The following is a 12,138-nucleotide window of genomic DNA, read 5'->3' as shown; positions in this document are numbered from 1 at the left end:
CATAAGGTAGCTTAACCTGTTTGGGACATATATGTTAATATGTTAGAACACATTATGTTTGGGACATAAAAAGTTTGTAAATATAATATGCTTAGATGCAAAAATTATATGTTTGGAACTCAAATTTTTTAACACTATATTTTTGTGTGCAAGCTTATAATGTTATGAACTAACTTAACCTGTTTGGGACATATATGTTAATATGTTAGAACATATTATGTTTGGGACATAAAAAGTTTGTAAATATAATATGCTTAGATGCAAACATATATTAATTTAGAAATAGCCTATAAACATAAAGGGTGGTTAAATTGTAAGGGCCGATGTTTAATGTGAACCACACCTGAAGTTTTTTTTCCCGAATTTTATTTGACATTTTCTATTTCAGACTTACTCAATTTGAACCATGGACGTCGTGAATAGGCAGAATGGTTCCAAGAAATGGCAACAGTGGATGATCAATTTTCGAAGAAAATCATCTTCAGTGGATTCGTCAATAAACAGAATTGCAGCATTTGGGCGAATGAGAATCCAACAGTGATTGTCGAAAAACCAATGCACCCACAAAGAGTGACTGTTTGGTGCGGTTTATGGGCTGGCGGCATCATCGGGCCGTATTTTTCCAAAATGAGGTTGGTCAGGCAGTTCCTGTGAATGGTGTTCGTTATCGTGGGATGATAACGAACTTTTTATGGCCCGGATTGGAAGATATGGATGCGGACGATATGTGGTTACAGCAGGACGGTGCCACTTGCCACACAGCTAACGAAATAATGGCTCTTTTGCGCAACAAATTCAATGGCCGTGTTATCTCACGTAATGGCGATGTCAATTGGTGAAAAGAAAAGGTGTACGTCGATAAGCCAGCAACGATTCAAGAGCTAAAGGATGAGACAATTCGACACATTAACGGCATAGAACCTCCATTATGCCTCAGCGTCATCGAAAATTTGGACCATCGGATGAAGGTGTGCCACCGAAGTCGCGGCGCCCATTTGGCTGATATTTTGTTCCATACATAATTGAGTAATACCAATATATCATAGTAAAAAAAATTACATTAATTTCCTAAATAGTTTGTGTTTTATTCAAAATCAACATCGGCCCTTGAAATTTTAACCATCCTTTATATGTGTTTAGAAAGAGAGATCTAGAGAGTATGCTGTATTAAATTAACGGAAGTAACCAATTGGCGCCTTAAAAATATATCCACACAAATAAAATTTCATTAAAATTTTTTTCTACCAGTGTATGCCCTAAGGTGAAACATAATATGTTTGAACAATACAAACAATATTTTGTTTGGACTGATCGTGAAAATATATATGCTTGAAGCAAAATATGTTTTTGGGTATATGTTACAGATGCGTATTTTTTTGAGGGTGTATAGACTAATTCGAGGACGAATAAGTTGAGAAAGTTTCTTCGGCTTCAATCGTAGACACCATAACTAATTCATAATATACACAGAAAAAAACATTAACAATATTAGTTCAATTAAAATTTTAATTGCTTTCCAAGAAAAATGTCGAATTAAAAATTCAATTTCGTAATCGAAACAAAAATAAATAAAAACCAGTTTATACGGCCGTAAGTTTGGCCAGGCCGAAACTTATGTACCCTACACCATGGATTGCGTAGAAACTTCTTCTAACGCTTGCCGATGACAAGGTATCTTAAAACCTCCTAACACCGTCTTCTAAATTGTAAGTAATTCCATACGTGATATATATTAAATTAAACAAGACCGATTAAATACGTATATAATTCAGTTTGACAAAATTTTCTATAGAAACTATAGACCGTATATAACTATAGACCGATATGGACCAATTTTGGTATAGATGTTAGAGGCCATATACTAACATCAGGTTCCATATTTGAACCGGATCGGATGAATTTTGCTCCTCTAAGAAGCTATGGAGGTCAAATCTGGAGAACGGTTTATATGGGGGCTATATATAACTATGGACCGATATGGACCAATTCTGGCACGGTTGTTAGAGATCATATACTAACAGCATGTACCGAATTTCAGCCGGATCGGATGAAATTTTCTTCTCTTAGAGGCTCCGCAAGCCAAATCAGGGGTTCGATTTATATGGGGGCTATATATAATTATGGTCCGATATGGACCAATTTGTGCATGGTTGTTAGACCGTATACTAACACCATGTACCAAATTTCAACCGGATTGGATGAATTTTGCTCCTCCAAGAGGCTCTGCAAGCCAAATCTGAGGGTCCGTTTATGTGGGGGCTATACGTAAAAGTGGACCGATATGGCCCATTTGCAATACCATCCGACCTACATCAATAGCAACTACTTATGCCAAGTTTCAAGTCGATAGCTTGTTTCGTTCGGAAGTTAACGTAATTTTAACAGACGGACATGCTTAGATCGACTCAGAATTTCACCACGACCCAGAATATATATATATATATATACTTTATGGGGTCTTAGAGCAATATTTCGATGTGTTACAAACGGAATGACAAAGTTAATATACCCTCATCCTATGGTGGAGGGTATAACAAGTATATACGGCCGTAAGTTCGGCCAGGCCGAACCTTATGTACCCTTCACCATGGATTGCGTAGAAACTTCTTCTAAACAATGCCATCCACAATCGAATTACTTGAGTTGCGGTAACGCTTGCCCATGACACGGTATCTTAAAACCTCCTAACACCGTCTTCTAAATTGTATGTAATTCCATACGTGATATATATTAAATTAAACAAGACCGATTAAATACGTATGTAGTTCAGTTTGACAAAATTTTCTATAGAAAAAAATTTTGACAAACTTTTCTATAGAAATAAAATTTTAACAAATTATTTTATAGAAATAAACTTTTGACAAAATTTGCTATAGAAATAAAATATTGGTAGATTATTTTTGCTCGAGTGGCAACCATGATTATGAACCGATATGGACCAATTTTTGTATGATTGTGGATAAGCTGTATATAACTATAGACCGATATGGACCAATTTTTGTAAGGTTGTTAGCGGCCATATACTAACACCACGTTCCAAATTTGAACAGGATCGGATGAATTTTGCTCCTCCAAGAGGCTCCGGAGGTCAAATCTGGAGAATGGTTTATATGGGGGCTATATATAACTACCGGATCGGATGAAAGTTGCTTCTCTTAGAGGCTCCGCAAGCCAAATCTGGGGACCGGTTTATATGGGAGCTATATATAATTATGAACCGATGTGAACCAATTTTTGCATGGTTATTAGAGACCATATAGCAACATCACATACTAAATTTCAGCCGGATCGGATGATATTTGTTTCTTTTTGAAGCTCCGAATATATATACTTTATGGAGTCTTAGAGCAATATTTCGATGTGTTACAAACGGAATGAAAAAGTTAATATACCGCCCTTCCTATGGGGGAGGGTATAAAAAGCGTTTATGAAGTTAAAAAATAACAAAGGAAACAAAATATTTACATATTTAAATAGTGGCAGATAATGTAGAAAAAACATTGGTGCCTAAGCTTTTAACAATTTAATTATTTCAATTTTTTAATCAAAACAAAAATAAATCCAAAAAATTACTAAAATCAGTTAAATACTCCAATATGTGAATTCTTGCATTAGGATATTTATCCTTCGTTAAGTTACCTTATTACTGATAACTTTTAGTCTGAAAATCACAGTGCAAAATTCCATCAAAGATTACCCAAGTGTGAATAACAAGAGAATCTTGCATTTGTTTAAACGTAATTGGAAGGGTACGAAGGGTATACACACTCGCAGACATCCACCCACAGAACTGCTTAAAGGAAAAATGAGAGTTTTATGTCAGTTTTATGATGCATTTTACTCGGCATCTTCACACGACACTCAGCCATTCATTTATCCCATCAGAATTTTCCACATGACACTCCTTCAAACGCGAAGAGTTATATTTTGCCCTGGCTGTTTTTTTTTTTTTTTTTTTTTTTTGGCAACAATCTCAGTTTTTATGACATTCAACAGAAACAGGCTGATGATCCCTGTGAGAAGAGCATATGACATTGATGCAGCGGTCGCTGATGATGGGGATGTTGATGACAATAACGCTTTAACAATGTCAACGATGAAGAAAATGATGCTAATGGGATTGACAAAATTCGAGTGGGCTCAAGTGATGGAGTTTTTCCTAAGCGGGTGTGTCTTTCGATTTGATTCCTTCATTTCTTTATGACACCAGTGATTGTGATAAAATCACTTTCAAGTTGTTTTTCTTCGAAAACATCGCTAACACCATAGTTATGAAGATGTGTCATTGTCTCCGTTCAGATTCAAGAAATGTGAAAATGCACTTATGTGATTTAACAATTCTATTGATGTCTTGAATTGTAAATCTTGTGACGCTGAGATCTTTAATTTTATTTGATATTAAAGGACAAAAAAATATACACGGCTGGGATCTTTAATTTTAAGTGATATTAAAGTACAAAAAGGAAACTTTAATTAGCAACAGTGAGGCGTGGTGCACACAGGCCCCGGGGAATAAACGATATATAGATTTCTACACTGATGGGTCCGAATTGGATGGACAAGTGGGTTACGGTGCATATTCTAAAGATCTGGAATTTCGAATAGCGAAAAGATTACCTAATCAGGCTGAAATATTAGTAATAAGATAGGTGGCGAACTGGCTGAGAAGTAATGCTCCAAAAAATGTTGGCATTAATATATACTCAGACAGTCAGACACCTGAAATAAAATCCTTGGACTCTGTGTTCCTTAACTCGAAAACGATCATCGACTACCCCAAATCTCTCAATGAGATGGCTGAGCAGCACAATATTCACCTGATATCGGTGCCTGGCCATAGGAACATACCGGGGAACTGCGAAACAGATGAGTTAGCAAGGCTAGGGACTACATTACATATTCCAGGGGAACTAGAATCTGTTGGTATGCCTCTGGCTATCTGCAAGCTCTTACTGCGTGAGAAGGCTGTTATGATGGCAAATGTTCGATGGGAGAATTGCAAGGGTTGTAACGACACAAAGCAAATATGGCCCTTAAACCGCACACTAGAAATGCTAGTGTTCTCAAGACGTCAGATATCACTCCTAATATCAGCTACAATGGGTCATTGCCTGATAGGCGATTTTGCAAAAGCTATTGGCGCGTAGTATAATGACTATTGTATGAGCTGTCATGATGCGGATGAAAAGGAATCAATTAAACACCTCTTGTGTGAGTGTCCTGCATTTTGCGTAAAGCGCAAGCAACTTTTAGGACCATATAGCTTCAGATTACTGGCGGATCTGGAAAACGTTAACTTAAGCAGTCTGTTAATGTTTTTGGAACAATCTGGTTGGTTCAACAAAGAAAAATAATCAAGAAGGTTCAGCGGTTAAAACTAGAAGTGCCCATATGTAAGAGGTGCTTTTAGTTAATGTGGTATCACAATGGACTGAATAGTCTAAGTGAGCCTGAAACTTAATCAGGCTGCCACTTTAACCTAAACTAACCTAACAAAACCTAACCTAACCTAACCTAACCTAACCTAAACTAACCTAACCTAACCTAACTTAACTTAACCTAACTTAACCTAACCTAACCTAACCTAACCTAAGGACAACTAGTATATACGGCCGTAAGTTCAGCCACGCCAAATCTTATGTACTCTCCAGCATGGATTGCGTAGAAACTTCTACTAAAGACGGTATCCACAATTAAATTACTTGGGTTGCGGCCGATGGCAAGGCATCTTAAAAATTCTTAACATCATTTGCTAAATTGTAAGTTAGTCCATGCGGGGCATATAGTAGACAAAAGAATGGTCGATTAAATACGTATATATTCAGTTCTTGACCGGTATATATAGGGAAGAAATAATTAACATACAAACCGATATGCACTTTTGTGCGGTAATAGTAGAACCAGAATTGATATATCGGGGTCGCTTTACGTAGTTGTGGATGCTAAATACAATTATGAACACGAGTCTACTAAAAATGGCAGATTTTTTACTGTTTGGTAGATTGGTAGAATTGTTGATGTTTTGGAAGATTTTACAAAATAATCCTTTCCAAATTTGAAAAGCTTCATAAATTTTCTATAGAAATATCATTTTGACAAAATTTTCTACAGAAATAAAATGTTGACAAAATTTTCTATAAAAATAAAATGTTGACAAAATTTTCTATAGAAATAAATTTTTGACAACATTTTATGTAGAAATTATAATATGACAAAATTTCCTAAAGACGGTAAATGTTGACAAAATTTTCTATAGAAATAAAATTTTGACAAAATTTTCTATAGAAATAAATTTTTGACAAAATTTTCTATAGAAATAAAATTTTGACAAAATTTTCTATAGGAATAAATTTTTGACAAAATTTTGTATAGAAATTATAATATGAAAAAATTTCCTAATGACGTAAAATGTTGACAAAATTTTCTTAGAAATAAAATTTTGACAAAATGTTCTATCGAAATATAAAATTTTAACAAAATTTTCTATGGCAATAAAATTTTGGTAGATTATTTTTAGCTCGAGTGGCAATCGTGATTTTTCTGCGATTAGGGATCGATTTATTTGGGGATATATGTAGTATAGATCGATACGGACCAATTTTGGCATGGTTGTTATCGGCCATACACTAGCGAAATGTACCAAATTTAAAACGGATCGGATGAATTTTGCTCCTTCAAGAGGCTCCTGAAGTAAAATCTGGGGATCAGTTTATATGGGGGCTATATATAATTATGTACCGATGTGGTTGTTAGAGACCATATACCAACACCATGTACCAAAATTCAGCCGGATCCGATGAAATTTGCTTCTCTTTGAAGCTCCGCATGCCAAATCTGGGGATCGGTTTTTATCGGGGCTATATATAATTATTGACCGATGTGGACCAATTTTTGCATATATACCAACATCATGCACCAAATTTCAGCCGGATCAGATGAAATTTTCTTCTCTTTGAGGCTCCGCATGCCAAATCTGTGGTTTTTATGGGGGCTATATATACTATGGACCGATGTGGACCAATTTTTGCATGGATGTTAGAGACCATATACCAACATCATGTACCAAATTTCAGCCGCATCGGATGAAATTTGCTTCTCTTTGATGCTCCGCAAGGCGTATCTGGGGATCGGTTTATATGGGGGCTATATATAATTATGAAACTATATGGATAAATTCTGGCATGGTTGTTGGAGACCATACACCAACACCATGTACCAAAATTCAGCCGGATCGGATGAAATTTTGCTTCTCTTTGAGGCTCCGCATTTCAATTCTGGGGATCGGTTTATATGGGGGCTATATATAATTATGGGCCGATATAGACAATTTTTACACGATTGTTAGAGACCATATTCTAACACCATGTACCAAATTTCAGCCAGATCGGATGAAATATGCGTCTGTTAGAGGCTTCGCAAGCCAAATTTGGGAGTCCAATAGGCAAATAACATATGACATGTATGTTATATGGTGCTTATTTAGTATAGATTCGGGTGGGACAGACTATAACATACCCTACACTACTTTGTAGTTCTCCATTTCGATAACATCTCAAATTTCTTAATTTCTTATATATAGTACATAAATCGGTACCGGATCGAAAAATGTCTCTGGGCTTCTACATAATCTCTAGACTCAAATTTTAAATCGGGTAATGCCCTGGGCCAGAGGACAATATTAGTAAACAAGTATATACATCAGTCAGTTCGGCCGGTCCGAATCATAAATACCCAACGCCATGAATCAAATATAATAGCTTCCTTCGAAAACTCTTCGTCATAGCGGGTTACTTGATAATATATAGAATTTATGGGGATTTTATGACAAATATTCTCCCAAGCAGAGCAGTTCAATCAGTACGCTTCCCGAAGATATATTTAAACATTTTACCTATAAAGACTATATCAGATTCTGGATTTATAAGAACCATTTCTGTTTGAGTTTTAGAGGAATCATAATAATCTCGTAAAAGTGTACAAGCAAATGGTTAAATAACGCTTTGATCTAAAATCTCTAGAGTTTTACAAAAATCAATCACAAAAATTAATTGTATCAATTAATTTTTTAATTGATAGTATCATTTCTGTGATTGAAGACACTTCAATTTAAAATTAATTGGATCAATTAATTTCGATATTTTTATATGCACCATCTTATTGTGGTTTTTTTATATCCACCATCCTATGGTGGTGGGTACAAAAAATATGAGAAACACACCATTACCATCGGCGGCGCTTGAGTTCTGGTGGCCTATTGAAGGCGTAAGTTTTCAGCTTACCCTTTTGGCATGTAAACCCGATCATTAAGTTTGTCCATAAATTGCTAACATTGGAATGAATTTTCATGGCAGAAAACCAATTTTGATAACTGGCCACGTTTGGAAAGCGAAACAACTTGAATCCCAATTACAACCTGACCTGTATTTAAAATAGTCCAAAAATAACAGCTATATATTAAAGTCATTAATTTAAATAATATTATTTTTAATTACACACATTAATAATGGATTTCTTCTCATATAGCAAAAATTACGATTTTCAATAAAACTTAACCTTTAAAATTTCCGTTCGATTTAACGAATTTTTCTTAATAACGAGAGGGCCTGACCATATAAAGTTCATAAACCCGAACTTCGACTGTATATATTGCATATGTTCTCATGATATGTTCAATTCTCGAGCAAGTTGGCCACCACTGGGGCGTCGATTTCGATGAAATGTGGATCATTTCTGGTGTTGTTACCGCTCTTTTCGTCCCCTTTTTGAACGCGATGCAACACTGCCAGTATCGGAGGCTATTGGTGCAAATTGGCATCTTTATCAAGGTCTTTGAAATTGTCGCGCAAAACCGCCGTTTTCCTAACGTTTATGCCGTTTAAATGTAGAAATTCTAATGAAATGCAGAAAAAACTTTACATTTCGTCGTGATTCACATTCAATATAGGCCTTGCACCACACCTCATTATATTGAGTGTAGTTTGAATGGCGTCCTAGGGTGCGTATGAGCAGCATCATTAAAATTTCAGAAAATCATACGCAACCTAGTACTACCACAGACTGGTCCAATGCAAAACAGTACTAGGAATCTCTATTCATGTTAAACAATAATCGCATGGTTAAAAATAGATAACAAGAAAAACAACAACTTCGGTATTCGGTTGTCATATTAAACTTCAGTCGCATACGTTTAAAATCAGCTATCTTGTTTTCGGTGCAGATAACAATCAATAAATTGTCCAGAAAATAACGAAAAGTTGGTTGTTTATTCAATCGATCGGCAGAAAATGTAATTCAAGTAAAATAGTGTCTTAAGTTATGCAGGTTAATTTTAATTTGAAACAAGTAAGGAAAGTCTAAAGGCGGGCGGAGCCGACTATATTAAACCCTTCAACACTATGTATACCAATATTTTTGATACCATATAAAGCATATACACATATTTAAATATGAACCGATTTAGACAAAATTTTTTAAACTTTCACAAAATATCTAGACTCAAAATTTAAATTGGTTAATGACCGGGACGGAACACAATGTTAGTAAAAAATATTGGACATATTTAAATTGCATAAAATTTAGCAAATCTGTATTTATGATTTATAGGTCTATATATACGAATTAGGGTATGGTTAGGTTAGGTTAGGTGGCAGCCCGAAGTATCAGGCTCACTTAGACTATTCAGTCCATTGTGATACCACATTGGTGAACTTCTCTCTTATCACTGAGTGCTGCCCGATTCGATGTTAAGCTGAATGACAAGGGACCTCCTTTTGATAGCCGAGTCCGAATAGCGTTCCACATTGCAGTGAAACCACTTAGAGAGCTTTGAAACCTTCAGAAATGTCACCAGCATTACTGAGGTGGGATAATCAACCGCTGACAAGCTTGTTGGTGTGCGGTCGAAGCAGGAATCGAACCCACGACCTTGTGTATGCAAGGCGGGCATGCTAACCATCGCACCACGGTGGAATTAGTGTATAGGTAAATTCGAATCATTTTTGCGAGTTTTCTACTAAACAGTGATGACAAGGAACATGTAAAATCTGAGCCGATTTTGACAAAATCTGAGCCGATTTTGACAAAATTTGGCACACAATGCTAAAATTTTAATTGAACACTCAGTGCAAAACTTCAAAATTTTAGAAATGAAACTTTGGCCTCCGTGGTCATATGAATCTAAATCGAACGAAAGATATATATGGGAGTTATATCTAAATCTGAACCGGTTTTAATTTGGCATGTGTTGAAAGAAGTTTACTCTCTGTGCAAAACTTCAAATAAATCGGAGTGAAATTTTGATCTCTGGGGCCATATATGTAAGTGCATATCGGACGAAAGATATATATGGCAGCTATATCTATATCTGAACCAATTTCAACTAAATTTGGCATGCATAGTAAAAATGTTATTTCCATTCCCTGTGCATAATTTTAAGTACATCGGAGATAAATTTTGATCTACGGTGGTCATATCGGACGACATATATGTATGGGAGCTATATCTAAATCTGAACCGATTTCATATGCATATTTATAATGTTAGTTCTACTTCTTGTGCAAAATTTTACGTAACTCGGGGTAAAACTTTGGACTCTGGGACCATAGGAGTGTAAATCGGGTGAAAGTTATATATGGAGCTATATCTAAATCCGAACCGATTACAACCAAATTCGGTACGCATACTTATAATGTTATTTCTACTCCCTGTGCAAAATTTCATGTAAATCTGAACAAAAGACTGGCCTCTGGGGCCATAGGGGTGTAAATCGGTCGAACGCTATATATGGGAGCTATATCTAAATCTGAACCAATTTCAACCAAATTTGGTGTGGATATTTATAATGTTAACTCTACTTCATGTGCGAAATTTCACGTAAATCGCAACAAAAGATTGGCTTCTGAGGCCATAGGAGTGTAAATCGGGCGAAATCTATATATGAGAGCTATATATAAATCTGAACCGATTTGACTGATATTTTGTAAAAATTACCACACTCACAAAATATTCGATCATACGAAATTGGAAGAAGATCTGTTGATAAGTACATCATTTATGGCCAGATCGGTTAAAAATATATATGGCCGATATATCTAAATCTAAACCGATTTTTTCCAAAATCAATAGGGATCGTCTTTGAGCCCAAAAACGACCCTATGCAAAATTTGAGGACAATCGGACTTTGCACTGCGAGCTGGACTTTGCACACAAAAATACATCAACAGACAGACAGATAGACAGACAGATGGACATCGCTAAATCGACTCAGAATTTAATTCTATGCCGATCGGTATACTAAAAGATGGGTCTATGACTACTCCTTCTCGGCGCTACATACAAATACACAAACTTATTATACACTGTACCACAGTAGTGGTGAACAGTGTTGCCAGTATTTTTCTGACTCTTGTCCCCAAATTATGATGTTTTCGTCCCCAAAAATCCACAATTTAAATTCCTCACAAAAATCCCCAATAATTTTTTTTTGTTTGTTTTTTTTTTTTTTTTTTGAAAAAAAAAAACTTTGACACGTTTCCAAAGTTGATAGGATTCTACCAGAAATGGTAGATTTTTTATTGTTTGTTAGATTGGTAGAATTTTTCATAACTTTTCTATAGAAATAAACTTCTGACAAAATTTACTATATAGAAATAAAATTTTGAGAAAATTTTCTATATGAAAAAATGAGACATTGAAATAAAATTTTAGCAAAATTTTCTATAGAAGTAAAATTTTTATGAAATTTTCCATAGACATAAAATTTTGGTAAAATTTTCTATAGAAATAAAATTTTGACAAAATTTTCTATAGAAATAAAATTTTGACAAAATTTTCTATAGAAGTAAAATTTTGACAAAATTTTCTATAGAAATAAAATTGTTCATTCGTTTTGTTTTGTTATTGTTGGTTTTTGCTCTTTAATAATTGTTGTTTGTTTTTTTTTTTTTTTTTTTTTTTTGATTTCAGCTTAAAACCATAAATTGACTAAACTACAAGTGTAGCTTAACCAACAGAGGAAAAGAATGTTTGTCAAATTTATTTTGGCAAAGCCCTATAGACTGCAAGATGGTTGGATGGACTGTAACGAAATTACTCCACCAGGTCTATTTCTCCCGGGAGTGCTACCTATAGTCCCCGGCC

This window comes from Haematobia irritans, chromosome 2 (assembly GCF_050003625.1).
Source record: "Haematobia irritans isolate KBUSLIRL chromosome 2, ASM5000362v1, whole genome shotgun sequence".
Taxonomy (NCBI): Eukaryota; Metazoa; Arthropoda; class Insecta; order Diptera; family Muscidae; genus Haematobia; species Haematobia irritans.
This window is presented reverse-complemented; position numbering follows the sequence as displayed.